The 25983-nt window shown below is 43.7% G+C and overlaps 1 long non-coding RNA gene across 1 annotated transcript; it reads left to right on the top strand.

Moving 5' to 3' along the window:
• Positions 1-5800: 5800 nt before the first annotated feature.
• LOC146043128 (uncharacterized) lies at positions 5801-25211 on the top strand. The gene is made up of 3 exons (XR_014464136.1): positions 5801-7413; positions 8870-9046; positions 23340-25211. It is a non-coding gene; the product is annotated as an uncharacterized LOC146043128 (long non-coding RNA).
• The last annotated feature ends 772 nt before the right edge of the window (positions 25212-25983 follow it).

Here is a 25983-nt window from a genome sequence, read left to right as displayed (position 1 = left end):
CAAAAATCACTCCTTCCCTTCTGAGTCCTGCCATGCACCCAACTGGTATTTTTTGGTCACATGTGAGGCATTGCCGTACTCTGGAGAAATGGGGGCACAGATTTTGGGGTGCTTTGTCTCCTTCATTCCTTGTGAAAATGAAAAATTTTGAGCCAGAAGTACATTTTTGTGTAAAAAAATGTATTTTTTTCATTTTCACTGCCCAGTTGTACCAAAATTGATGAAACCCCTGGGGGTTTGAAATGTACACTATACCCCTAGATGAATTCCCTGAGGGGTGTAGTTTGCAAAATGGGGTCACTTGTGGGGGGGTTCCACTGTATTGGTAATGCAACATAGCACCCACCATTCATTCCACCAAAATCTGTGCTGCAAAATCCAAAAATCACTCCTTCCCTTCTGAGTCCTGCCATGCACCCAACTGGTATTTTTTGGTCACATGTGAGGCATTGCCGTACTCTGGAGAAATGGGGGCACAGATTTTGGGGTGCTTTGTCTCCTTCATTCCTTGTGAAAATGAAAAATTTTGAGCCAGAAGTACATTTTTGTGTAAAAAAATGTATTTTTTTCATTTTCACTGCCCAGTTGTACCAAAATTGATGAAACCCCTGGGGGTTTGAAATGTACACTATACCCCTAGATGAATTCCCTGAGGGGTGTAGTTTGCAAAATGGGGTCACTTGTGGGGGGGTTCCACTGTATTGGTGCTTTGGGAGTCTTGCTAATGCAACATAGCACCCACCATTCATTCCACCAAAATCTTTGCTGCAAAATCCAAAAATCACTCCTTCCCTTCTAAGTCCTGCCATGCACCCAACTGGTATTTTTTGGTCACATGTGAGGCATTGCCGTACTCGGGAGAAATTGGGGCACAGATTTTGGGGTGCTTTGTCTCCTTCATTCCTTGTGAAAATGAAAAATTTTGAGCCAGAACTGCATGTTTGTGTAAAAAAATGTAATTTTCCATTTTCACATCCCAGTTGTACCAAAATTGGTGAAACCCCTGGGGGTTTGAAATGTACACTATACCCCTAGATGAATTCCCTGAGGGGTGTACTTTGCAAAATGGGGTGACTTGTGGGGGGGTTCCACTGTATTGGTGCTGTGGGAGTCTTGCTAATGCAACATAGCACCCACCATTCATTCCACCAAAATCTTTGCTGCAAAATCCAAAAATCACTCCTTCCCTTCTAAGTCCTGCCATGCACCCAACTGGTATTTTTTGGTCACATGTGAGGCATTGCCGTACTCGGGAGAAATTGGGGCACAGATTTTGGGGTGCTTTGTCTCCTTCATTCCTTGTGAAAATGAAAAATTTTGAGCCAGAACTGCATGTTTGTGTAAAAAAATGTAATTTTCCATTTTCACATCCCAGTTGTACCAAAATTGGTGAAACCCCTGGGGGTTTGAAATGTACACTATACCCCTAGATGAATTCCCTGAGGGGTGTACTTTGCAAAATGGGGTGACTTGTTGGGGGGTTCCACTGTATTGGTGCTTTGGGAGTCTTGCTAATGCAACATAGCACCCACCATTCATTCCACCAAAATCTTTGCTGCAAAATCCAAAAATCACTCCTTCCCTTCTGAGTCCTGCCATGCACCCAACTGGTATTTTTTGGTCACATGTGAGGCATTGCCGTACTCGGGAGAAATTGGGGCACAGATTTTGGGGTGCTTTGTCTCCTTCATTCCTTGTGAAAATGAAAAATTTTGAGCCAGAACTGCATGTTTGTGTAAAAAAATGTAATTTTCCATTTTCACATCCCAGTTGTACCAAAATTGGTGAAACCCCTGGGGGTTTGAAATGTACACTATACCCCTAGATGAATTCCCTGAGGGGTGTACTTTGCAAAATGGGGTGACTTGTGGGGGGGTTCCACTGTATTGGTGCTTTGGGAGTCTTGCTAATGCAACATAGCACCCACCATTCATTCCACCAAAATCTTTGCTGCAAAATCCAAAAATCACTCCTTCCCTTCTAAGTCCTGCCATGCACCCAACTGGTATTTTTTGGTCACATGTGAGGCATTGCCGTACTCGGGAGAAATTGGGGCACAGATTTTGGGGTGCTTTGTCTCCTTCATTCCTTGTGAAAATGAAAAATTTTGAGCCAGAACTGCATGTTTGTGTAAAAAAATGTAATTTTCCATTTTCACATCCCAGTTGTACCAAAATTGGTGAAACCCCTGGGGGTTTGAAATGTACACTATACCCCTAGATGAATTCCCTGAGGGGTGTACTTTGCAAAATGGGGTGACTTGTGGGGGGGTTCCACTGTATTGGTGCTTTGGGAGTCTTGCTAATGCAACATAGCACCCACCATTCATTCCACCAAAATCTTTGCTGCAAAATCCAAAAATCACTCCTTCCCTTCTAAGTCCTGCCATGCACCCAACTGGTATTTTTTGGTCACATGTGAGGCATTGCCGTACTCGGGAGAAATTGGGGCACAGATTTTGGGGTGCTTTGTCTCCTTCATTCCTTGTGAAAATGAAAAATTTTGAGCCAGAACTGCATGTTTGTGTAAAAAAATGTAATTTTCCATTTTCACATCCCAGTTGTACCAAAATTGGTGAAACCCCTGGGGGTTTGAAATGTACACTATACCCCTAGATGAATTCCCTGAGGGGTGTACTTTGCAAAATGGGGTGACTTGTGGGGGGGTTCCACTGTATTGGTGCTTTGGGAGTCTTGCTAATGCAACATAGCACCCACCATTCATTCCACCAAAATCTTTGCTGCAAAATCCAAAAATCACTCCTTCCCTTCTAAGTCCTGCCATGCACCCAACTGGTATTTTTTGGTCACATGTGAGGCATTGCCGTACTCGGGAGAAATTGGGGCACAGATTTTGGGGTGCTTTGTCTCCTTCATTCCTTGTGAAAATGAAAAATTTTGAGCCAGAACTGCATGTTTGTGTAAAAAAATGTAATTTTCCATTTTCACATCCCAGTTGTACCAAAATTGGTGAAACCCCTGGGGGTTTGAAATGTACACTATACCCCTAGATGAATTCCCTGAGGGGTGTAGATTGCAAAATGGGGTGACTTGTGGGGGAGGTTCCTAACTTTTAGCACTTATGGTGCCTAGAAACCTACATGGTGCCTAAAAAAAAATCTCATAAAAAGGAGGCTCCAAAATCAAGTAGGTGCTCCTTCTATTATGAAGCCTGTGGTTTGGTCAACGTGCACACTAGGGCCACATATAGGATATTTTTGAAAACAAAAGAATTGGGGGAATCAATTTTTAGTCACATTTCTCTAGTAAAATCTACTGTATTCGTTAGAAAAATGTATTAAAATTGAAACTCTGCAAAAAAAAAGAAATTTTGAAATTTCACCTACACTTTGTTTTAATTCCTGTGAAACACCTAAAGGGTTAACAAACTTCCAAAATGCTGTTTTGAATACTGTGAGGGGTGCAGTTTTTGAAATGGCATCATTTATGGGGGTGTCTCACATACAAGTCCCTCAAAGTCACATCAGAACTGAACTGGTCCCTAAAAAAATCAGTGTTTGAAATTTTCATGAAAATTTGAGAATTTGCTATTCATATTGTAAGCCTCCTAGTGTCCAAAAAAATTAAAAGGAAGTTGAAATAATGATGGAAACATAAAGTAGACATATGGTCTATGTTAGTTATTAACTATTTTGAGTGGTATGATTATTTGTCTCACAAGCAGAAAATTTAACATTTTGCAAATTGCTAAATTTTCCATTTTTTCACGATATTTTGGTATTTTTCACAAAAAAACACAGACTGTATCGACGAAAATTTACCACTAACTTGAAGTACAATGTGTCACGAGAAAACAATCTCAAAATCACTGGGATAAGTAAAAGCAAAAAAAAGTTATCCCCACTTAAGTGAGACATGTCAGATTTGAAAAAAAGGGCTCTGTCATGAAGGCACAAACTGGCTCTGTCATGAAGGGGTTAATCACAATGACACTGGACACATTGTTTTAGAATATCAAATTTTTATGTATAAAACACATTTATAAATAAAAATACATACAACAAGAATTAGGTTTTGTAACCCTATCTAAAATTACAAATGCATATATGCTTCACAGAAAAAAGTACAAATATTAGTATATGTCGTGGTCCCCAATAATCAATTGCAATTCTCCATTGGATCAATATTCACAGGATATGATATAGTAGAACCTGTTATAATAAATTCACTTATTATGGGCGAATGTATATTATAAGGAGTTTTTCATGGTTGATATAAAATCACAGAAGGTGCTAATAGCCCAATAGAACAATTCCAGTGGATACAATTGTTACTGGTATGCCGGAAAGAGTTACTTTAGCCAATTAGCATGTAGCAAACACACAGTAGGAGTGAAGGATGGTTTTCAAAAAAGATTGCATCACAGAGGCACCACAGCAGAATTCTCCAATCCCTGCTGTGACCCCTCCTGCCCTGCAGACAGCCACACCTCCGATATGTTTATATGGGGGATGCGATGCTGCCTGGGGAAGATTTATTATAGCGGCGCAAAGAGCGCCGCTATAACACTCCCTGCTTCGCCTCATTAGCGAGGCGAAGGGGACACCGACAAGATCTACTAAGATCTTGCCGCCGAAGCGGGGGAGCGCTAACTCCCCCCTCCGGCGATGTCCCCTCCAGCTGACAGAGCGTCAGTTAACATTGACGCGCTGTCTCCTTCCCCCCGGCCGGCTGGACTGCGCATGCGCGGGATCTCTCTACTCACGCGAGATCCCAGCTCAGCACCAGCAGCAGGGACAGTGCTGTCCCTGCTGTAGGTATAATGCATCGCCGCCTGCAGCTGTCGAAGTCGATAGCTGCAGGCGACGGAACGGTCAGCGATGCTGACCGTTCATAAATCAGGCAGGGGCGCAGCACGAATATTGTTGCTGCGCTATGCCTCCTGGCCCACACCGCCGCAGATAAAGTACCCGGCCAGCAGGTGTGATAGATCAGGGGAAGCGCTATCCCCTGCCTTAAGGCACGGGGATAGCGCATATTCCCCTGATCGCCATATACTAAATCTCCCCCAGTGTCCCTTACTCCGGAATTGATGACCTTTGGGGCGCTGTCAGTTTGTATCTGTACTTGTAAATACTGCAGCCCTGTAAGTGTCTCCTACCTTTGAAAAAGATACCTGGTGTAGCGAAACTTGTCAGCGATTGCTGCTACACCCACCCTCCACCCTGAGCTTTTGGAATTATAGTCCGAACCAACCCTACAGGAGATAGCAACTGACACCGCCCCAAAGGTCATCAATTCCGGAGTAAGGGACACTGTTCCCCAATTCCCTCCATCATAAATATCAGTGGACATTGGTTATTACTTCTAGCATGGGCCGACCACGTGGACACTGAAGGGACACTTACATCTTGCCGAGAATACCTAGGGGCGGTAATTATTCATCCTTAAATTATTTCTTCTTAATTGGGTACTACCAGGAACGGACTCCTACAGCTCTTGTCCATCTTTGAGAGTGTAGGTGGATATTTGGCTTTTTACTTAAGCCGTGTACACACGGCAGCGATAGGGGCTGATATCTCTGGGAATATGGTCGCTGGCCTGGCGACCATATTGCCAGTGATGGGAGTGTGCCCCGGCAGAGGTTTCTTTTCATCAGGGACCATCTCTGGTCGCCGATGAAAAGGGGGCATTGAGTGATATATCACTCGCTGATATATCGCTGGGCGATATATATCGCCCCGTGTGTACACACCTTTACCGTCATTAAGGCTTTTAATTGTCTTTTTATTTGTGTTATATTTTATTATTACAATTTGTGAAGACCATCCAATTGTTTATATATTTTTACCTTCGTAAGTGTTTAAGCTGCTTATTTTCCTTCTTGTTTGCTTACATTTGTACTTGCAGGACTGACTATCCTGTTTTTTAGCAGCTGCTGAGATCCAGCTCATACTAAGCGCCCCCAGTTCCAACCTCCATTACAGGTTGGTCCTCCTTTTACTGCTTTGAAGTTGTCAGCCGAATCCGCTTGTTGTCTACCGTGAGCAATCACGGCACCCATCGGGCCTATAGTTTTTTCATTCTTAACCTATAATGCAGTGGTTCCCAAACTTTTTTGAATCACGGCGCCCTAGTGTATCAGAATATTTTTCATGGCACCCCTAGGCCAAAAGTTACTTATTGAGAAATATTAAATTAACTAAATTGTGTTTATATGTCATGCTTAGATTCAGTTATGTGGTGAGGGACAGAATTGGCAGCCACCATCTTTGGATTTTCCTACTAAATTGACCATAAATAATTTGAATTGGTCCTGGACCACCAACCCAAGGCACCCCTGCAAGTGTCTCGAGGCACCCCAGGGTGCCACGGCACACAGTTTGGGAACCACTGCTATAATGTAAAATGTTGAATGTCATTCCGTATGACACGCCTACATTCTCTGCTACTTCTCGCACTATCGATTGGCGATCAGCGCGAATCATTTCCTGGACCGTTTCAACGATTTCCTCAGCAACCATGTCTGCCAGGCGGCCTGGGCGCTCCTCATCAAAAACAGATGTATGGCCACGTTTAAACTCGTTGAACCAATATCTCACGGTTATCATAGATGGTGAAGAGGCCCCATAGACAGCATCCAACTTCACTTTTATTTCCTTGAGAATTACGGATCGATATTGTTCTTTCTCCATCTTATCTAAAAAAAAATAAAGAAGTTTAATACAAATGGCTGTCAAATAAAAACTAACCTACAAATCAATCTGAAATTTGGTATGGCGTTGTTTCAAATATGGTAGTACACGATAGTAATACCAACTTTCCTCAGCAATATTCAAACACAGGTACTTATTGATCCACCCTACATAGCTCTATGTCACACATATATATTACTGTATTCTTATACATCGCTTTATGGCTCACATTTACCTCACTGTGGGGCAGATTTATTAAACTCAGTGAAGTGATAAAGTGTCTGTTTTTTATCACCGACCAATTATTTCCTAACTGAAGTTACAGGCTTGGTTTGAAAAATGACAGGTAGGAGCTGATTGGCCGGTGATAAAAACCAGACAATATATCACATCGCCGAGCTTAATAAATCTACCCCTGCAGTGGCGTAACTCCCGGAGGCAATGGAGACATTTGCCGCCGGGCGTTAGCCACTAGGGGGGGCACAGAGAGAGGAGCATGGTGCACTCGCATAAAAGAAAAAAAAACTACAGCTCCTAGCAGACCTTGCTGCAGGAAGCTCAGGGCTGCTGGGAGCTTAATTTTAGTTTCAGTTTCTGCAATCCAGCTGCAGTTAGTGCAATGTGCAGCAGTTGCACCTTCCTTGCAGCCAGATAAGAGGGAACGAGTGGCTCCGGAGCAGCAGTCCGAAAAGGGGGCGTGGCTACACGGAACTGGACTGTACACACAGTCATTGCCAGCCAGGCCCTGCAGCAGCATGGTGAGTGTGACTGTGTGTGTGTTTAACTGTTATATCCAGTATGTAATTATCTGTGTGTGGGTGTGTGTGTGTGTGTGTATGTGTACCTATTATGTACAGTATGTATTTATCTGTCTGTGTGTGTGTAACTATTATGTACAGTGTGTGTGTGTGTGTGTGTGTGTGTGTGTGTGTGTGTGTAACTATTATATACAGTATGTATTTGTGTCTGTGTGTGTGTAACTATAATATACTGTATGTATTTATCTGTGTGTAATTATTATACTGTTGGAATGTGTGCATGGGTGAATAGGTGTGTGAATATATGTATGCATAAGTGTAGGTATGTATAAGTGTGTGACAGTATGACTATATATGCATGTGTATAGGTGTGTGATACGTCGCCCGCCAAATGTCGGTCCGATCGCCCCCCCTTGCATGCCATGTCCCTTCTCATGGGCTGCAAATGGATGTTTAACATAAACATCCATTCGCAGGCTACGTGGAAACAGCCACATGATTCAATGGTCGCTGACCATCCAATGATGTGGAACGTGCACGCATATCTAAGTGACTCTTAGTTCACTTAGATATGCGTGCGCACACGAGAGGAACTTGGGAGGCAGCTGACATCCGGTGATGTCAGCTGTCCACCCCTGGCACCCACGTCACGGGCCGATTATCATGGGAACAACCATAAAATGCTGGGTGCGAATATACGCAGCCACCCCTACCCGCAGTTTTGGGTGCCTGCGCTTGGCGAATAGTGTGGCGATACACATGCGCCAGCGCATACACACATTGATTCCTCATGCGAATGCACTGTGGATGCGAACAAATTAGAATGACCCCATTTATGGAGGTATATGTGTGAGTATGGGTTATTTTTTCTTTATCTGCAGCCCAAATAAATGGGTAGATTTATGCAAATAATGTGAGATGTGCCAGGAGGCGTGTTTAATCAGTGAGCAGTCTGTGCATGGATGTTTATAAGTGTACAGTATGTGTTTATTTAGTTACAGAAGTGTATGTTATGTGGTGTGCAGTGCTGCATGTGTGTTTATTTAGTTAGTTACAGAAGTGTATGTTATGTGGTGTGCAGTGCTGCATGTGTGTTTATTTAGTTACAGAAGTGTATGTTATGTGGTGTGCAGTGCTGCATGTGTGTTTATTTAGTTACAGAAGTGTATGTTATGTGGTGTGCAGTGCTGCATGTGTGTTTATTTAGTTACAGAAGTGTATGTTATGTGGTGTGCAGTGCTGCATGTGTGTTTTTAGTGAAACAGGTTTGTGGATGTTAAGTGACAGAGATGTGTGTGTCTGTTAAGTGTAGAGTGAGTGCGCATGTGCATGTTTGAGTGAAACAGGTGTGTGTTTGTGTTGAGTGACAGAGAAAGTGGAGGATTTCGGAAGGCCACCAAGACACATGAACGAACAACCTGTGTCGTTTATGTGATTTTTTTTACATATTAAACAGCCGACCCGCATATCACAGAAGCCGGACGACCCGCATATCACCTCACACAGAAGCAGGCCGTATACCACTCTTGGAGGGAGCCAGGACACATACTGGGAGCTGCAACACCTCCGTGGGACATTGGGCATCCCCCCATGAGCACTCCCATTCTTACAGGGATCCAGTGACACAGAGAAGGTAATGTTGATCTGTATGTTGCTCCCTGCACACTTCTATCAATGCACTCTCTTCTTTCCCTTTTTCGCACACTTCCTCCCCCCATCTCTAACTGTATCCCTATTTTTTCCACACTCAATCCCACTCCCTCTCTCTTTTCTCCCTCTCTCACACTCATTCTCCCCTCAACCTCCCCTCTATTCTTCCCCTCTCTCACACTTACCTCCCCTCCCTTACTCTCACCTGTCTCTCCTTTTCTCACCCCTATCTCTCTTATCTACCTTATTCACTCCCCCCACTTCTCTCAATATCTCTCATCCCCCTTTCTTCTCCACCTCTCACACACTCACTCTTCTGCTCTCATCCCCCTCTCTCACTCCTCTCTCTCCTCTTCAACCTCTCACCCATCTCCTCTCTCTTTAACCCCTCTGTCTTTATTCCTGCTCACACTCTCTCCCCCCTTTCTCTCAACTCTGTCTCTTCACGCTCTCTCACACCCCTTTCTACGCTCAGCCCTCACCCTCTCTATCTCTCACACACTCTCCCCTCTCTCACAACCCCCCCCACTTCTCACACTTAGTTGTGAGGCCATACCCATTGTTTTGCGGGACAGAGGTGTGTATGTGTCTGTATTAGGGGGGGGGGGCACCAACATTTATCTTGCCTCCGGGCAATTGGTATGAACTTACGCCACTGTACCCCTGATTATTATACATAGCTCTATGTCACACATTTACATCACTGTATTATTATGCATAGCTCTATGTCACACATTTACATCACTGTATTATTATGCATAGCTCTATGTCACACATTTACATCACTGTATTATTATACATAGCTCTATGTCTCACATTTACCTCACTGTAATATTATACATAGCTCTATGTCACACATTTACATCACTGTATTATTATGCATAGCTCTATGTCACACATTTACATCACTGTATTATTATACATAGCTCTATGTCTCACATTTACCTCACTGTAATATTATACATAGCTCTATGTCTCACATTTACCTCACTGTATTATTATACATAGCTCTATGTCACACAGTTACATCACTGTATTATTATACATAGCTCTATGTCTCACATTTACCTCACTGTAATATTATACATAGCTCTATGTCTCACATTTACCTCACTGTTCTATTATACATAGCTCTATGTCACACATTTACATCACTGTATTATTATACATAGCTCTATGTCTCACATTTACCTCACTGTAATATTATACATAGCTCTATGTCTCACATTTACCTCACTGTATTATTATACATAGCTCTATGTCTCACATTTATGTCACTGTAATATTATACATAGCTCTATGTCTCACATTTACCTCACTGTATTATTATATATAGCTCTATGTCTCACATTTACATCACTGTATTATTATACATAGCTTTATGTCACACATTTACCTCACTGTATTATTATACATAGCTCTATGTCTCACATTTATGTCACTGTAATATTATACATAGCTCTATGTCTCACATTTACCTCACTGTATTATTATACATAGCTCTATGTCTCACATTTACCTCACTGTATTATTATACATAGCTCTATGGGCCTTATTCTGGTCGGTGCGGCCGGAGCTGAATATGCGGCCAGGACCGTGCGTCCTAAACCCCGCCTTTCGTACGGATCGCTCACTCCGTCCGAATGCGGTAATCCGCTGACCGCATGGAGCACGAGTGAATTTCTTACGGATACACCTCCTCCATCTCTTGGAACCTCCCCCATCATTCGATGGTCGCAGAACATCGAATGCAGGACCGAGTGGTCTGTCAGCTCTCACAACCTCAGACCACACGGGCATTTCTCCGTGCAAAAGCAGGGATCTGGGCGGGCAGCTGACATCCGACAATGTCATATGTCCGCCCCCTACACGTGCGTCACGGCCGCATTACCATACGTACGCCCAGCGTTTGCATGGGAACGCCCATGAAACGCGGGGTGTAAACATTGGGAATGAGCACAAACAGCCCTTCACGCCCGTCTCCACCCCCTGTTCGTAGTGTACACATTTCATGCGGAATTTGGCCGTGCGTCCAGTTCACACATGCGCAGAGACGCCTCTGCACATGCGCAGACACAAAACATCGGCGGCACGAACGCACGCGGACATTACCGCACCAACCAGAATAAGGGCCTATGTCTCACATTTACCTCACTGTATTATTATACATAGCTCTATGTCTCACATTTACCTCACTGTATTATTATACATAGCTTTATGTCACAAATTTACCTCACTGTATTATTATACATAGCTCTATGTCTCACATTTACCTCACTGTATTATTATACATAGCTCTATGTCACACATTTACATCACTGTATTATTATACATAGCTTTATGTCACACATTTACCTCACTGTATTATTATACATAGCTCTATGTCACACATTTACATCACTGTATACATAGCTCTATGTCACACATTTACCTCACTGTATTATTATACATAGCTCTATGTCTCACATTTACATTACAGAATTCTTATACATAGCTCTATGTCTCACATTTACATCACTGTATTATTATACATAGCTCTATGTCACACATTTACATTACAGAATTCTTATACATAGCTTTATGTCACACATTTACCTCACTGTATTATTATACATAGCTCTATGTCTCACATTTACCTCACTGTATTATTATACATAGCTCTATGTCACACATTTACATCACTGTATTATTATACATAGCTCTATGTCACACATTTACCTCACTTTATAATTTTACATACAGTAGCTCTATGTCACACATTTACATCACTTTATAATTTTACATACAGTAGCTCTATGTCACACATTTACCTCACTGTATTACTATACATAGCTCTATGTCACACCTTTACCTCACTGTATTATTATACATAGCTCTATGTCTCACATTTACCTCACTGTATTATTATACATAGCTCTATGTCACACATTTACATCACTGTATTACTACTATACATAGCTCTGTCACACCTTTACCTCACTGTATTATTATACATAGCTCTATGTCTCACATTTACCTCACTGTATTATTATACATAGCTCTATGTCACACATTTATGTCACTGTATTATTATACATAGCTCTGTGTCTCACATTTATGTCACTGTATTATTATACATAGCTCTGTGTCTCACATTTACCTCACTTTATAATTTTACATACTGTAGCTCTATGTCACATATTTACCTCACTGTATTCTTATACCTAGCTCTATAGCCCTGTACACATGGGGCAATTTGAGCTATAATCGCTGGGGATATGGTCGCTGAGCGACCATATCATCGTGTGTACATAGCTTAAGTCACACATTTACCTCACTGTATTCTTATACATCACTATGGGGTTTATTCTAGTTCATTCTTTCTGACAAAATCCTTCTTAGATGGACAAAACCATGTGCACTGCAGGGGGGCAGATGTAACATGTGCAGAGAGAATTAGATTTGGGTGAGTTATTTTGTTTCTGTGCAGGGAATATACTGACTGCATGATTTTACACTTCAATATAGATCTAACTTTGAAGAAAAACCCCACCCAAATCTAATTCTCTCTGCACAAGTTACATCTGCCCCACCCGCAGTGCACATGGTTTTGTCCATCTAAGAAGGATTTTGACAGAAAGAATGGACTAAAATAACCCCCTATGTCACACAGACCTCCAATCTCAGGACATTAGCAATGCCACCGACACCGAATGTCCCTTGGGCTACTCACCCAAGTGCCATGTACACATTACACATATTCTATAGCCAACCTGTTTATACTGCAACCTTTCTTACTGTTCCATTCGCCCTCCTAACTGCTCCCTACCTCCATTCTCCCTTACTGCAACCTTCCTCATTAATACCAACAGTCCTCACTACTCCCCTCCTCCCTATAATGACCCTCCCTCACTGCTTCTAACACTTAATCTTCTGGCTCACTACGCCAGTCCTTATTGCTCCATATGACCTTTCTCTCTGCTCCCCACACCACTGTCCATGCTACCTATTACAGGGCAAGTACAATTCAATCCAAAATTTAAAATTTTCAATAGGCCAAGATTGGCCTATCTACCTGTGGGCCACTAAAGAAATTCGTGATGGTACTTGAGGACTGGTGTTGAAGTTCCCTGATGTACAGTTTCATGAGGATGTCCAACTATTATGAAATGGTGATTTTGGTACAGGACCCTTTGTTATTGGCCAGAATGCCACAAATTTATGTGAATGCAGGGTTGGTTCATCTCAAATTGTTTAGATCATCTGTATCTACTCTCAAAACCAACAAATTCCTATAGCTGGGTACACACTATGCGATGTGTAAATTGAACAAATGAGGAAGGGGGGCATTAATGATGCGAGGGAGCATGCATCGTTAATGATATTGCGTCTACACACTAGACAAGAAAGTAACAGATATCGCTCAGAGTGTCCCGGGGAGGCGGCTGCCATGCAAAAGAGCTGAAAGGCTGCCACCATCCGGGTGAAGATGGCGCAGAAACCCCAGTGAGGCGGCGGCCATGCAAAAGAGCTGAAAGTCCGCCACCCTACAGGTGAAGACGCTGCAGAAGCCCCAGGGTGTGCAACGGCCCCCATGGCTGAAGAAAGAAAATGCAGTTTAATCAAATATTTTAAAAAACGATGTTTGTGTTTATCTTTTAATATTTCCTTTATTATATCTATACCCCTATAATTGCCAGCAGGCCTTTATCTGCTTTTTATGTGGGGTTAAACCAAGCTTCATGCCTAGCCCTTGATACCTTTTTTTCCATTTGCATGCCTCAAACAAGCAAGTAAATTTAACTACACGCCCAGGGCCGGTGCTAGGGTGTTCGGCGCCCTCCTGCAAACTATAAATTTGCGCCCTCCCAAACTTTACAAAGGGACAGCACACACCTAAAGAAAGACATGTGATCTCACAAGGAAGACATGAATAGGATTTAAAACGGGAACGGTACCCATTATGAGTCATCAGTGACTACAATAAAAACGATGTGATGGAGATGGTGCAAAATAATAAAACTAGTGAATAGTGCAGTGTGAAACAACAAAGTCATATCAAACTGTGCCGTGTCTCTGTGCTATATATAAATTAGACGGAGCCAATAGTGAAAAAACTGTAACATATACTTTTATATGTGTATTGAATGAAGTGCAGTGTACATATGTAGGTCTGTGTGACAGTGGTGAATCCACTGTTTAGTATAGATAAATAAGTGAATACGATGTAAGATTCAGAGAGTGTATGAAGGGGAGGTGGGTCAAAAACTATTTATTAAAAGGTCACTGTTCTATTCATTGAATGTGTGATGAGAACAATACTGGTATGTGTCCGAGTATATTTGTGTTAGTCAAATGGACAATATGAATGTTGGTGTGAATAATAATGATGTGCACATTGACATGTCCCCATTTTACATTGATCTCAATGTGTTGGACCCCACTATGGGGGAAATTTACTAATATGGAAAAACCTAGGGTGAAATGTAATAGGATGAGAGATTCAGAAAGTGAGAGATTTGGTAAGAAATCTCCAGTTTTTTTAAAGTGGCAATCATTGACACAGCAAAATCACACTGGTTTTGCTGTGTAAATGATTGCCACTTTAAAAAAACTGGAGATTTCTTACCAAATCTCTCACTTTCTGAATCTCTCATCCTATTACATTTCACCCCTAGTTTTTCGTATTAGTATTTTTCCTACGACTGCATACGACTGTTTCAGCCGTATGCACAGTCGTGTTCCGGAGGGGAATTTACAAAGCAGTCAAATACAGTCAGATCCGTGCAGGCTGCAAGGTGTAAAAAATAGAAAAATAAATAAATAGAAAAATAAATAAATAAAAAACGGCGTGGGGTCCCCCCCACAGCTGTAACCAGTACTAGGCTGAAAGAGCCGGGGCTGGTAATAAAAAATCAGGGAACCCGACAAATAGAGGTTCCCCGATTTTTTACAACCAGGCTCCAGGTCCGGGGCTGGTTCCCAAAATACGGGGGACAAAATGACTATGGGTCCCCCGTATTTTAAGAACCTGCCCCAGGCACAACCAGCCAGCAGGGTAATGTCACAGCCGGGGGACACTTATTATATAAAGTCCCGCGGCCAAAACATCACCCTACTGACCAGTCAGCCTGGCCAGGGGCCCTGGGGGAGTGGGGACCCCCTCCAGGACTTACCTGACCAGGCTGAAGCCTGGTGCTGTCCCCGGTGGCCCTGTGCGGTGGCCACCGGGCTGATTTCAGTGTAAAAAAAATAGATGAAAAACTATTGTTTAAAACTGTGGAACTATGAGTCCCAGCAAGCCTCCCCCGCAAGCTGGGACTTGGAGAACCACAAGTCCCAGGCATTAAAGGGCCACAGTAATAAAAATAGTACAATAAATACACACTGACACATTAGAAAAATAAAACTTTAATACATCCATTACACACATACTGATACTTACCTATCTTGAGCCCGTAGGTAGCCCTCTGTCCTGGTGTCCTGTGTCGTCCTCCATGTCCAGGAGCCGACTTTCTTGGCTCCTGATTGGCCGCTAGGTGGCCAATAGAATCATTCTGAGAAGAGGCGCAGAGTATGAAATATCTCTGCGTCTCTCCTCAGTCCGATGCGGAGAGTGCAGGGAGCGCCGGCAGCTTGAAGAATACCTGGACTACGGCGGATCAAGAGAAGACATCTTCACCACAGGACCAGGTGAGTAGGATTTCCTTCCACAGCTCCACCATGGATTACTTCAGACCCGGACACCGCCATGGACCTGGAGGACGACACGGACCGCCGACATGGACATGGGGGACGACACAGGACACCAGGACAGAGGGCAAGCCCCAGCTTGCGGGGGAGGCTTGCTGGGACTCATAGTTCCACAGTTTTAAACAATAGTTTTTCATCTATTTTTTTTACACTGAAATCAGCCCGGTGGCCACCGCACAGGGCCACCGGGGACAGCATCAGGCTTCAGCCTGGTCAGGTAAGTTCCGGAGGGAGGGACCCCTTTATTGGGGGAGTCCTCACTCCCCCAGGGCCCCTGGCCAGGCTGACTGGTCAGTAGGGTGATGTTTTGGCCGCGGGACTTTATATAATAAGTGTCCCCCGGCTGTGACATTACCCTGCTAGCTGGTTGTGCCCGGGGCTGGTTCTTAAAATACGGGGGACCCCTAGTCATTTTGTCCCCCGTATTTTGGGAACCAGCCCTGGAGCCTGGGGCTGGTTGTAAAAAATCAGGGAACATTAGTGTTCCCTGATTTTTCATTACCGGCCCTGGCTCCTTCAGCCTGGTGCTGGTTATGGCTGTGGGGGGGACCCCACACCTTTTTTTTTTTTTATATTAATTTTTTTACACTAAAGCCTGCACGGATCTGACTGATCCGTGCAGGCTTAAAGCAAATACACCAGGGAAATCAAGGTGTATTTTCCTGCCGTATTTTCGTGGCTGTTTCACGCCAATTAGCAGCCGTATTTTCAATACGGCTGCTTAGTAAATCAGGAACCACCATTCTTTTGAATGGTGATTCCTGTCGTATTCTATCGATGGTGTAGACATTCATATTTGTAAATACAAATACGAATGTCCCATCTTTAGGAATACGAATTGCTGTATTTTTGGGATAGTAAATCCCGAAAATTCAAATGTGTAAAAAATAGGTGTATTTCTGCCTACGAATACACCTATTTTTTACGAATTCATATTAGTAAATTTCCCCCTATGTGTCCAACGTTTAAACGGGGAATAGTTACCCTGATCCTTTTGGATTACATGGTGGTTCAGGATATATAGATATATAAATATGCATAGCTTATTATTGAAAAATCACCTATATGTGCTTGTTCATAAAAGTACATAGACATGATGTTGCAGCAAAAGTTCATATAAAGTATACAGAGAAAAACACTAATACTGATAGTTTCTTACATAGAGAAATTGATTGAGGCTGTACGGAGATATTGTCCCCATGAGAAAAATAAGTCTTGTCTCTTGTTTGAGAAGCTCCTTATCCCAATCCCCCTTCCTTATGCCCATTTCCACTTTGAGCATTCAAAAAGACCTGGTGCTTTGCCCCGTCCAACCAGTGCCTCCACTCCTCGAAAGCCCACTTAATAGCGAGCAACTCACGGTTGCCCACATCATAGTTGGCCTCTGCCGACAAGAATTTCCGGGACATGAAGGCACACGGAAAGAGGAATGATGAATCTGGATCACTCTGGGATAATACAGCCCCTGCCCCTACCTCTGAGGTGTCTACTTCTAACACAAATGGTAGTTCTGGATCAGGATGTTTCAATATGGGTGCTGAAACAAAAGCTCGTTTCAGCGCAATGAACGCCTGTTCCGCCTGCACAGGGCAAACAGAGGCATCTGCCCCCTTTTTGGTGAAGGCCACTAAGGGGGAAACCAGATCAGAGAATGAGCAAATGAACTGTCTATAATAATTTGCGAACCCCAAAAATCTCTGGATGGCCTTCAAGCTTGTGGGTCGCACCTAATTTAAAACTGCTTCAGGTTTTTTAGGTTCCAGCAGAAATTATATTTCCTAAAAAAGGATACCTCAGGGACTTCAAACTCGCATTTCTCGGGTTTGGCAAAGAGGTGGTTTTCACAGAGTTTCTGAAGAACTTGTTAAACTTGCATATGATACTCCTCCAGAGATTTGGAGTAGATCAGAATGTCGTCTAAATAGACTACCGCGAACCTCCCTAAGAACTCTCTGAGAACGTCATTAATGAAGTCTTGGAAGACTGCAGGCGCATTAGATAACCTAAAGGGCATGACCAGGTATTCATAGTGCCCCGTTTGGGTACTAAAGGCCGTCTTCCATTCGTCCCCTGCTTTAATGCGAACAAGATTATACGCCCCACGAAGATCTATCTTAGAAAAGACTCTAGCGGACCAAAGTTGGTCAAATAGGACCGAAATCAAGGGTAATGGATAAGTGTTTTTGACTGTAATCTTGTTGAGAGCCCTGTAGTCGATACAGGGTCTGAGTGACCCATCCTTTTTGAAAACAAAAAAGAATCCTGCACTCAATGGGGATTTTGAGGGTCTAATAAAACCTTTGGCAAGATTTTCTTGAATGTACTTCTCCATAGACTGCGTTTTCTGGCCCTGACAAAAAATAGAGCCTAGCTTTAGGGTACTGCACGTCTTGCAGCAACTCGAACGATGGGGTGGAAGTTTATCTGCCTTGCCTTTAGAAAAAACATTGGCGAAGTCCGAGTAACTGACGGTGGTTTCCCTCGAGTGATGCAGTAGCCATCATTACCTGATGGATCAAACAATGGCCTGAACATTTATTGCCCCAGCGGGCGATCTCCCCGACCTGCCAATCCACTTGAGGGTTGTGAACCTTTAGCCATGGATGTCCCAAGACTATAGGTGCTGCGGAGCAGGATGTTAAATAAAAAGAAAGGGTCTCCTCATCAAAGATACCAACCAAAAAATGCAATGGAGGTGTCTGGAAAGATATAACCCCATTGCCATCTAGACCCCTCATGACGAGTGCCTTGTCAAGACTTAATTGGGGAATCCAAAAGCGATGTCTAAGAAATTCCCGGCGGCCCCACTATCGATGAAGGCGGATACCGGGGTCTTTATACTGCCATACTGAATCTCTGCAGGTACTAGTAGCGTGTTACGAGAGGAGATGAGTTGCAGACCAAAGTGAACCCCCTCAATTTTCACTTGGTCCGGGCATTTCCCGACTTATTCGGGCAAGTGCGAAGGAAATTACCTTTGTTATCACAATACAGACAAAGACGTGAGCTCATTCTCCGTGCTCTCTCATCTGGGGAGACACGAAAAGCCCCCATTTGCATGGGTTCATCCTCCTCTTCAGTTGGGGTGTACCTGATTGAGGTTAGTCGTAGAACAGCTCCTCTTTCAGATCTTCGTTCCCTGAGGCACCGATCAATTTTTATGGACAATTCCATAAGTTTATCGAGGGTCTCAGGTGCAGGAGATTGAATTAGACTGTCTTTGACTGCATCTGATAACCCTTGCCAGAATTGGCTCCGGAGAGCTGGGTTGTTCCACCCACAATCGTTAGACCAACGGTGGAATTCAGTACAATGTGCCTCTGCAGGGTTCCTTCCCTGTCTTAACGCAGGTAAGTGGCTTTCGGCCGAGGCCTCTCTATCTGGATCGTCATATAATAACCCAAGAGATCTAAAGAAAGCATCAACTGACCGTAGTGCTGGATCTTCAGGTTTAAGCCCAAAAGCCCATGTCTGAGGGTCACCTTGGAGTAATGATATTACCAGCCCTACTTGTTGTCGCTCCGACCCTGAAGACTGTGGCCTAAGTCGAAAGTAAAGTTTACAACTCTCACGGAAATTAAAGAAATCTTTATGCTTCCCAGAGAAACGGTAAGGAAGGTTCATCTTAGGCTCTCTTCCTGAGACTTAACTCGTAACGACAACTCCTGGACCATTTGAGTAAGGCCCTGGAGCTGGTTTGCAAATGCCTGAGGTGAGGTGGGAGTAGTCATTTTCATGGCTACTGCCTATATCAAACAACGGCCAGGGAACCTTGGAGGGTGACACCCAACTACCTGACTGATCCCTAAACAAGGGGGAAAGGGGAAAAAAATATAAATATATTTTTTTTATATATAGGCCCGTGATAATGTTAGGTTTCGGGTATACACCCGCAGCCGGGACTGCTGTTCAGGAAAGCCACAGCGGAATCCTATGCTACCACTGTTGACTCCCGGAGTTGGGTGAACGGTTCCTGCAATAACTAGGCTTCGCCTGTAGCCGCCACGTTTGGGAGGGCGAGTTAAGCCTGCCCTAGCTCCGGTGCAGCCAGGTGTTAGGTATGGACAAGGAACCGGCGACCCCCTCAGGGTACAGCCAAAAGGACAATCTAGCTAAAGAACCCTAACTGAAATTAAGAAAAAAGGGCAGCTTGCCGTTACTATCTAACACGGCTATAAGCGGCCAGTGACCTAGTCGCCACCAACTGCGACCGCATCGCATACACAATAAAAATACACCACACCAAAGGCACAAAACAACACGCACAACACTGAACACAGAGAAATTCTCACTGGGGCCACCCAGTCTAGGAACAACTGAGAACACAGCAATCACTGAATAAGACTCCCTGAATACCTCAGTGGGGAAAAAAGGGACAAAGGATAAATGGCCCAGGAGGGCACCTTGCAAAAGGGTACAAAAACTGGGTCCCCAACCGGGGAACTTACGGTACCAGGAACAAACTGCTGACCAGCCGAAACAGAACAGGAGCGTGCCAGCAGCAAACAGGCACCGAGGAGGATAACCTAATACAGGCAGGTAGACAGCACTGAAACAGAAGCTATCACCGGCAGGGTCTGACTGGGCCAGCTCCCTTAAAAAGGGAGAATGACCAATGGGTGACCGCCTGCCTAATTAGAATCAGCTGGGACAGCGCGCGCTGAACAGCGTCCTGCACGCTGCCCAGCATCCTGCACGCTGCCCAGCAACATAACAGCAGGGAGAGACGCTTCCGCCTCTTGTCTTCCTTGGCGTCCTCCGTTGCCGGGCAACCCCGGCGGCTTCCGCCGGAGGTTGTGAACTATAGTCCCTGGTTGCTGAGCAACCAGGCGTGACGCTCAAAGGAAGGCGGGCGGCCGGGCACCCTTTAACTGCCAGAGCACTCCTCTGGCGTCTAATACCGGCGGCTTCCGCTGGAGATATCTTTACAGCGTATCTGGTTGCTGAGCAACCAGACATGACGCTCGGGCAGCCGGACACCCCTTCACTGCTGGGGCGCTCCTCCGGCGGCTAACAGTCTGTAGTTATAGAGCCATTTGTTTCGATAATAATACGTAAATCCAGGTATTCCACCTCTTTCTGACTTATGTTGCATGTGAGTTTGAGAATAAGATTGTTTTCATTGAGCCATTTAAACCTATGTCTCCGATTATATTTAAACTCATTCCTTCATTATAATCAATTGAGTTTGTTCACTTAAATCATAATAATGATTAACACCATATGATATCCCCAATTATTACAGATATGAGGCTTACCAAGCTTTGACCAATGAAAAGAGGGGACACACCCCCTATCTCATGAATATTGATGTAGGGAGGGTATATCAGCGGCTTCCGGACGTCCGTCTGGTTGGTCTTGAAAAAGGTCACTGCGAAATGCACGTCAGCGTTTCACGTGGGCAGGGGGGGGCATACTGGGTTCAATTTGTTTGTATGCCGCTGTCTTCAGTCCTTGGCCAGTCACTGCTAAGTATGAATTTTTGGCTATATTGATGTTTGACACGATGCTTTATTAAATACATTTTTGCATCAAATACCAAGGGTGTGCTGGTCCTGTCGTTCCAGGAGACTGAGGGTCTCTCTGGCTGGCTTACCATATTCATAATCTGATCTTGAACCCCGATTGAAATTACATTGGAAGTGTGCGTTTCCCACATACTACTATATATATATATATATATATATATATATATATATATATATATATATATGGTAGAAATCCTGGCACTCAATCCGAAGGTAACAAAGACTTGGGTGTCCCTCTGTCCATGCGCGGCGGCAGGAGATGTAGACAAATCACAATAGAGGGCACTCACAAGGTTTTCAAGCTGCACGGCGGCAGACTGGCAATAAATATCACAACTGACACAAGTAGATGTGAGTCAACGTTTCGGGCTGGTCGCCCTTTATCAACACATAACTATTTTATTTTTGACAGTAAATATTATTTACAGGTGTCTGGCTGCGCTATGGGGTCCTCAGTGGCTCCGGCGTATGCCAACATCTTCATGCATCACATCGAGCAAGGTTTATTTTTTCAGCAGAATACCTTAAAATCAGAAGTATTATTTTATCGTCGCTTTATCGATGATTTGTTGATTTTTGGGGGCGATGAGCCTGGGCAGTTGGTGGAACTCTTATCGGCACACAATTTGACCAGCAGTGTGGTCAAATTCACGTATGATTTACACCCTTCCACGGTGCACTTTTTGGATGTCAACATCGATGTCATTGATTCTTTAATTCATACCAACTTATTTATCAAACCCACTGACCGCAATACAGTTTTGCGGAATGAAAGCTTTCATCCTGTGGCAACCCGTAAGGGTTTACCTTACTCTCAATTTTTGAGAGTAAGGCGTATCACTTCGAATGAAACCAAGGTTGAGCCAGCCTTGGATGCCATGATGGCCAGATTTATTGATAGGGAGTACCAGCGTAAAGAACTTTTGGGCCTTAAGAAGAAGGTTTTGAATATCCCACGCAGGGATTTACTTAAAAGAAAAAAACAGGGGGATGTAGCAGTTGACAATAGAATACCTTGGGTCAACCAATTTTCTACCAGGAGCAAAAATAATATCATGAAAGCTAAACAATTCTGGCCAGCGGTTTCAACTGATAAAGACCTGCCCCTCCTGGCTAATACTAGGCTATTACCTAGCCTCACTAGAGGTAAGAACATCAAAGACCAGGTTGTTAAATTAGATATATCTGGGTGGGACAAAGCACCGGGGCCTACTTTCCTTGGTAGAAAAAATGGATGCTACCGCTGCCTGGGCTGCATTACTTGTAGGTCCATGGCAGTAGGGGCCACTTTTAATCACCCCCATTCAGGGAAACGGATCCCCATCAAATTTCCCTTAACATGCCACTCAACACATGTTGTGTATCTTCTGACTTGTCCCTGCGGCCTGACCTATGTGGGGAAAACTCAACGTACGTTCAAAGAGCGGATGGCCCTACATAGGTCAGGGATCCATCAGGGATTATCATGTGGTCACAGTGACCAGCCAGTGGCACGCCATTGCATAAAATTTGGGCACAGTGTGGCAAGTATGAGGTCGATGATCATAGACCAAGTACCAGCCTCTCTTCGAGGTGGCAACAGAAACAAAAAACTGTTGCAGTTAGAATGTAAATGGATTTTTTATTTACAGACACTTGCCCCTAAAGGCCTGAATGAACAGTGGGGTTTACAATGTTATCTTTGAACTTTGATTTTTTATTTTTTATTTTTTATTGTATGAATTTTCTGCTTTAATTAATATCTCAACATCTATTTTTTTATATATATTTTTTTGTGGTCTCTTGTTGTCCTTAAATAGATAACTATTGATAAATGTTATCTTTTTTTATCTATGTTTTTCTCACTGTTATACGCACTTTACGTGGTATTGTTATACTGCATACAATTATTATACATCGTGCCCAGAAATGTGATGATAGTGTGTTATTAAGACCGTTTTATAGTGTTTTTAACTGCTATTATTACGCGATCATCGTAATCATGTTTTCTTCTTTATTCTTTATTATTGTTTGTAGGTTGCTTGGTAACGTGGGAGATGCCGGGACGCAGCAGGGTGACGTGCGGCTATGATTAGCTGACCGGGAGCGAGTTACCCTCACCACAGTGGACGGCGGTGTGACGTCAGCGCGCTGTAGTAGCGTGATACGTCACTCTGCTGCGACTTGGTGGATGGGAGCTCGCCCCTAGATGCAATCTACTGCAGCTGCTTGCGGCGAGACCGGTAAGCTCAGGTGTTACCTGATCATTTTGGGGGTGGGATTTATCTGCTTTATATATTGTGTTTGTTCTATTATGCACTTGTATGTCCTTGAGAACGGGTTAAATTTCCGAAACGCCGTCAGATTAAAGGCTTTTTATCCACCGTATCAAGTCTGATGAGTACCGCCTTCTTTACAGCTTCTACATTGGGGCAATTGTATATATATATATATCCCCTCGACGTTTCACCAGATACGGTGCCCTGCTTTAATTACACTTGTTAACGGGGTGGCAGTTTTGGCCAAGATGCTGCCCGCACCTAGTCCCCTAGTGTTATATCTGATACAATCCAGGTTGACAACTAGGGACACGGTTTCCACTACTATTACCATTAGGTAAACACTTTCAACTTGGTCATTGGAGGCATTGTTACTCACGAACTGTGACTATTACAAGTGTTACAATACCATTTCTCTTATTATTGATACACGCCACACATTCTTTAAACGTCTTTTTGCTACCAGACCGAACGTATAATACTCCGACACCTCAGGAATGTTATTTCCTTTTTAGAAATGTTTTTTTCTAGTCTATATATGTTGTGTGTTTGTTTTTATATTCTCGCAGTATTTTAAATATTGACATTAAAAGTTATATCTTATTTATCCATCCCTTGTGCACTGCCTAGAAGATATTCTTTTGTTTCCCCCTGAATTTATCTACCTATTATATTGCGGTATTACACCTCAATACTACACAGACTTGGTCCTCATAATTGATAAGGAGGTAATTTTAGTCTATGAACTTGACCTGACCAGTGTGATCAACTACTCTTTCTCTTACTGTCTACATTTGTGATTAGGTTCACACTCTTGTATCGATCAGCATGACACATCAGTGAAATATGATATTATTTACAAATTTCAAACGACCGTGGTGGAAACACCGGTAACCGCTGCTATGCCATGTCCAACCCCAATTTGATAGGATTTACCCCCCAAATGTGGGAGGACCTTTACCCCCCACGTTCAGTCTCAGTCAAGAACTTACTGATAAATAAATTTGAGGAAGAACTTAGGGCCCTATTGTGGTTGGTTCGGTTGGATGCGTGTTTTCGGACAGAAACCGATTGTTCTTAGCCCCACCTTCCGTACGGATCACTCACACCGTCCGAATGCGGTAAGATGCCGACCGAACAGACCGCGAGTGGATTTTTCATGTGCAAACCTCCATCTGTGGGAACCTCCCCCATCATTCGATCGTCGCCAACCATTGAATGCTGGATCAAGCGGTCTGGCAGCACCGAATGCTCCAGATCACTCGGGAACTTCTCCATGCAAAAGCAGGGATATGGGTGGGCAGCTGGCATCCGGCTATGTCATATGTCTGCCCCCCACACGTGCGTCACGGCCACATTACCATACGTACGCCCAGTGTTTTCAAGGGAACGCTCATGAAACGCGGGGCGTACACATATGGTAATGAGCCCAAACAGCCCTTCACGCCCCTCTCCACCCCCTGTTCGGATTGCTACAACCTATTGTTTTCTGCACAGAATTCACGCCGTATTCGGACGTGCGCGGTGTTCACACATGCGCAGATAAGCCTCAGCACATGCGCAAACACCAACCATCGGCCATCCGTCTGCATTCAGAACCATCCGACTCAGGCCCTTAGAGACCATTTTGGAAAATGATATTACACATATTAATACCTCACAGGAGGATTTGGTGAACGACCTATATACTCTCAAAATGATACTTTCCAAACAGACCTGAACCTCCTGGAATAAGGCCAAGTTTGAAAGCTATATTAAGCAACAAATAACCCCTAGGGGCTTGAGACCAAGAGGGGCTTGAGACCAAAAGTCACTCATTTTTGTGACTTTTTTGTACTTTTTCCTTTTTTTGTGTATTTTTCTATTCATGGGGGGAGGGGGGACAGGTATACCTATGGGGAAAGGTGATACAGGGTGGGGGGAGGGAAGCAGCCGCCTGAAGAGTAAACAGTGGTATAATAATAAGAAAGAATGTTTAAATAATCATGTTGTAGGCCTCGACCTACAAATTATTTTCCTTTATTTAATTAATTGCCCATATGTTGCAGAGATACTATTGGGGATAAAAATTCAATTGCCCAAGGAATGGTTAAGCTTTTGACTTGGAACACCAGAGGTCTTAATAATAAGATCAAGCGCTCATTGGTGATGAACCAAATCCGTTCTTATGGGGCAGACATTGCGTGCCTCACTGAAACGCATATGGTGGGAGGGAAGCTAATGGCCTTAAAGCAAAGATGGGTTGGCTGGGCCTTCCACTCCTCATTTACAAACCTTTCCAGAGGGGTGTCAATACTAATAAAGAAAACTGTAAAGTTTATAAATAATCGGGTTGAAATCGATCCTGGGGGTAGATATGTCTTCTTGGACTGCATGGTTGACTCCTCACCAATTTTAATTCT

The sequence above is a fragment of the Crinia signifera genome, chromosome 19 (assembly GCF_055691185.1).
Source record: "Crinia signifera chromosome 19, ASM5569118v1, whole genome shotgun sequence".
NCBI classification, from domain to species: Eukaryota; Metazoa; Chordata; class Amphibia; order Anura; family Myobatrachidae; genus Crinia; species Crinia signifera.
Note: the sequence above shows the minus strand (reverse complement) of the source record. Positions and strands in the feature narration are given on the sequence as shown.